The following is a 5371-nucleotide window of genomic DNA, read 5'->3' as shown; positions in this document are numbered from 1 at the left end:
TGTCTGTTCTTTTAGTACATCACTTTCTGTCAACTCCATTGTCAACATATTGGTTATGGAATTCTACTGTCTGTGTGTGGTTTCCATCCAGGACTCATTGCCCCACAAGGTTTATTATTCTTGTTTTTCTCTTTCTTGGAAGCGGCTGAGCTAAATGGTTTTGAAATGTTTACATTTCTCTTGGAAAGGGAGGGAGAGAGAGAAAGAATGAGCAAGTGCTCGTTGTTGTGATCCGACAATATGCAAGGTATGATCTCAGTCCTTTTATATTTGTGGAGGGCTGTTTTGTGACCCAGGATGTCACTTGGAGTTATTGGAGAATGTTCTATGTGCACTTAAGAAGAATGTGCATTCTACTGCTGTTGGATGAAAAGATCTTAATATATCGGTGTTGATATCCATGTATATAAATGCATATATATATTAGGCCAATATATATCTATGTATATCTGAATACATCTGGTCCAATGACACATTGGATCTGTGTTTCCGTACTGATTTTCTGCCTTGACGATCCGCCTATTGCCATGAGTGGAGTCTTAAAGTCGTCTACCATCATGGTATTTGTATGTATACATTTAATCATGTTTGTGATTAATCGATTCATATGTGTGGGCGTTTCACTTTGGGGCCATAAACATTTGCAAGTGTTAGCTCCTCTTGATGGATAGACCCCTTAATTATGACCCAATGCCCTTCTGAATCTGTTACTACGGTCTCTGGTTTAAAATCTAGTCTTTCTGGTGGAAGTGTGGCGACTCCAGCTTTCTTTTGACTTCTGGTAGCATGATAGGTGGTTCCCCATAGCTTCACTTTGAATCTGGAGGTGTCCTGGGGTCTACCATCAGTGTCTTGCTGACAACATATGGATAGATCTTGTTCTTTGGTTTTGTTTTGTGTTTTACCCATTCTGATTCCCTGTGTCTTTTGATTGGGGCATTGAGTCCATTCACATTCAGAGTGATTAGTTAAACACATGGATTTAGTGTCATTGTGTTATCTGAAGGTTTCATGCTTTTGGTGAGGCCTCTGGTCCTTTGTAGTCTCTGCTGCTTTCTACTCACAGACTCGCCCCTTAGGATCTCCTGTAGGGCTGGTTTAGTGGTCATGAACTCCATTAGGGTGTGTGTGTCTGGGAAAGCCTTTCTCTCTCTTTCTATTCTAAATGACAGCCTTGCTGGGGAAGGGATTCTTCGCCGCAGATGTTCCCATTCAGCACAATGACCGTTTCCTACCCCTCCCTTCTGCCCTGCCAAGTTTCTTTGGACAGGTCTGCTGCTACCCTTATGTGTCTTCCCTTGTCGAATAAGACCCGTTTGTCCCTAGCTGCTTTCAGAATCCTCTCCTTATCTTTGTAGTTTTCCAGTTTCGCTATGGCAGGTCGTGGTGTTGACCTGGGTTTGTTGATTTGGAAAGGAGTGCTCTGTGCCGCCAGGACTTGCATGCCCGTTTCCTTCCCCAGATGAGGGAAGCTCTCAGCTATAAGTTGTTCAAAAAAACCTTCTGCCCCTTTCTCTCACTCTTCTTCTTCTGGGACTCGTAGGATGTGGCTAATATTTCATCTCACCGAATCACGTAGGTCTCTAGTACCTGCCTCGTGATCTAGTCATTTCCTTCCTTTCCTTTCTCTGCTTCATCTTTGTCCACCATTGGATCTTCTGTTTCACCGATTCTGTCTGCTGCTTCTCCCGTCCTTGCTGTCACTGCATCTAGTTTACTTTGTATCTCCTTTACACCATTTCATTTTCAGCGTTCATCGTGACGATTCCTTAGGTCCTTGATCTCTGAAGCAGGAGATTGTCTGCTGTCTTCTGTGCGTGGTTTCAAGCGCAACTATGCGTCTTATGAGTGTCATTCCAAAAATGTGCTCACATATATTGTTTCTGTCTCTTTTGAGCACTTCACTGGCTGTCCTTTCTTCCCGGAATTTTTTTTTTGGGGGGGGGCAGAATTCTTCGATATCGTCATTTTGGCTAGATTCCTGCCCTTTATGTGTTTTAATAGCTTATTCTGTGTCCCACACCTGCGAGTACTACTATATTAAAAAGAGCTCCCACACTATCCAGGGCCTAGCAGTTGAACAAATGTTTTTTGGAGGGTGTTGTGTGCACTCTTTCGGTGTCTCTTTGGCTGCTGTTCTCGCTACTTGGAGTGGCAGTTTGGGCCTTCCACCAGGTGTACTTTGGTTTGTTTGTTGAAGTAATCCTGGAAACAAGGAGTAGAAGGTGGTGAAGTATCCTTAGCCCAAACAAAAAGAGAAATGACTGGAGAGGGAAAAAAGACCAGGCAGTGACTCAAAGGAGCTCTAGGGCTTAATCCAGAAAGAGAGGGAGGAAAATGAAGAAGGAGATCTAGAAAAGTATAGAGAAAATGCGCAATCAAACAAAGAACCAGAACAGAGGAACAAAGGAAAAAAATATATAGATATATCTCTATATATCTATATATAGATATATAGGTATATATTAAGATATATAGATAAATGTAGATATATAATTAGCTTTGACCCACGTCAACTCGAGACTACTAGGCTGTTTCCAAAGGGAGACGAGGAAAGAGGAGAGTAGAAAGAGAAAAAAGGGAAAAGAGAAGAAAGGGAAAGCAAAGGAAAGAAAAGATGCGGGCCTGGGTGGCTCAGTAGGTGAAGCGTCCGACTCTTGAATTTGGCTCAGGTCATGTTTTGCTGTACGTGGGTTCTTAACCCTCATCAGGCTCTGCAGTGAGATCATGGATCTTGTTCGGAATCTTCCTCTCTCCCTCTCTCTGCACCTCTCCTGTTTTTTTTTTTTTTATATGAAGTTTATTGACAAATTGGTTTCCATACAACACCCAGTGCTCATCCCAAAAGGTGCCCTCCTCAATACCCATCACCCACCCGCCCCTCCCTCCCACCCCCCATCAACCCTCAGTTTGTTCTCAGTTTTTAACAGTCTCTTATGCTTTGGCTCTCTCCCACTCTAACGTCCTTTTTTTTTTTTTTTCCTTCCCCTCCCCCATGGGTTCCTGTTGAGTTTCTCAGGATCCACATAAGAGTGAAACCATATGGTATCTGTCTTTCTCTGTATGGCTTATTTCACTTAGCATCACACTCTCCAGTTCCATCCACGTTGCTACAAAAGGCCATATTTCATTTTTTCTCATTGCCACGTAGTATTCCATTGTGTATATAAACCACAATTTCTTTATCCATTCATCAGTTGATGGACATTTAGGCTCTTTCCATAATTTGGCTATTGTTGACAGTGCTGCTATGAACATTGGGGTACAAGTGCCCCTATGCATCAGTACTCCTGTATCCCTTGGGTAGATTCCTAGCAGTGCTATTGCTGGGTCATAGGGTAGGTCTATTTTTAATTTTCTGAGGAACCTCCACACTGCTTTCCAGAGCGGCTGCACCAATTTGCATTCCCACCAACAGTGCAAGAGGGTTCCCGTTTCTCCACATCCTCGCCAGCATCTATAGTCTCCTGATTTGTTCATTTTGGCCACTCTGACTGGCGTGATGCACCTCTCCTGTTTGATCACTAACTTTCTCTCTCAAAATAAAGAAATAAACATTAAGACAGAGAAGAACAAGATAAAAAGAATAATAATTCAAATGAGAAGAAACAAACAAAGATAGAAAACCAGAGGAGAGTTGTCTACTGGTGCCTGTGACAGGTGGTTGTGCTGGTCTATGGGAGGGGCTGTCTGGTCCCATCAGTGTCTGTCTCACTCCCATAGAGAGCAGTTATGAGGCACAAAGAGGCAGGGTTTTGGGTAATTGGCCTGCCTCCACTGAGGCTCACTGTCTGTTCCCTGAAGCCCCACGATGTTGGTCATGGGGAGAGAAATGGCGACACCCCAATCTCTCCTGCCCACACGAGGTGTCTCAAAGCTCACTGTTTAGGCCGTCCTCACCGAATATCCTGGGGGCCTGGTTTGCCTTGCTGCAAATTCTCCTGTGCTCCCTGAGCACTGAGCTGGGATTCAAAACCCTATAGGATCCCGCTTTACTCAGACCTCGTTTTGGCGTTGGACCACTCTGCCCAGTTGACAAAGGGCCTCTGGCTCGTGCCTGCAGAGTCTTTTTCCCTTGGGCAGGGCAATACCTCCCCTTTCCACCATACTCAAGGTGTTCTCTCCCAGTGTTTCACTGAGAGCCTAGGGGCGGCTCCCTCCCCACCAGGCATGGGAGGTGGCAGCTCTTTTCTAGAGAAAGTCTGGCAACCTTGAATATTCTGTTTTTTAGCTTCTAAGGCTGTTTTGCCAAGTGGAATTGGCTCTCTGGACCTCTCCTTGGTCTGTGGTCCGGACAGGTTTTCTCATATCCAAATACACTTCCCACAGCCTCTCTCTCTACCTTCCTTTCGTTTCTCCACCAAAGGGCTGCCCCCACTCCATGCCTGTGCAGACCATTTTATTTCTCCCAATCCGCATACACGCCCTTCTGTCCCGCCAAGTTGTGTCTTTGCACCTGTGGAGATTTTTCTGTCCCTCTGCAGCCTTTATTCCTGGTATTCCGAGAGTTGTGACCTCAATACTGCTGTGTTTGAGGGTCAAGGGAAATTCTGATCACTCTCCTCTGCCATCTTTCCTCCTCCCGCCTCCTTTTATTTTCCTTTTCACAATTTCACACTTCTGTGTAGGTTTGCATTATTATATCAGTGTAATATGTTTTATAGATATTTACAATGGGCGTTTCTTACAGGAAGTGTTTTGATCTGAATTTTCTGTCCTTTTCTTTTTTTAAAGTTTATTCATTTATTAATTGTAGAGAGAGTCAGAGAGAGCATAAGTGGGGAGGTGAAAAGAGACAGAGGGAGAGAGAGAAAATCCCAAGCAGACCCTGCACTGTCAGCGCAAAACCAGATGGGGTCTTGAACGCATGAACTGCGAGATCATGACCTGGGCCAAAATCAAGAGTGAGTTGCGAACTGAATGAGGCATTCAGGCGGCCCTAACATTTCCTTTGGTAGTCCCCTGGGTACTTTTAATTTAATATGCCTTAGTTTAAAGACATTGTTTCTGACCCATTCCCTTTCCTCTTCCCTGACTCTTTGTAATCTGCTCTGTCATTTGTGTTCCCTAGCCTAATAAATACAGCCTTTGAACAGGAAACGTCCTGGACTCCGAACTTCCCTGAAATCACCGCATCCAGTCACACACCACATTCGATATTTTGTACCTGCTTACCATTTTTCATATGTTATTCCTGGAATTCACTCGCTCACCTATAATTTTGAAGTACTCTTCTGGTTTTGCTTCCTTTACGTTCGTCCTACATTGCTGCCAGAGTGACCTTTCTAAAATATACTTGTGACGATGTCACTCCTCTGCTTATTCAATGGATCCCCATTACCTGAAGGTGAAAATTCATGTTCTAGCATAA

The sequence above is a fragment of the Lynx canadensis genome, chromosome F2, assembly GCF_007474595.2.
Source record: "Lynx canadensis isolate LIC74 chromosome F2, mLynCan4.pri.v2, whole genome shotgun sequence".
NCBI lineage: Eukaryota > Metazoa > Chordata > Mammalia > Carnivora > Felidae > Lynx > Lynx canadensis.
Note: the sequence above shows the minus strand (reverse complement) of the source record.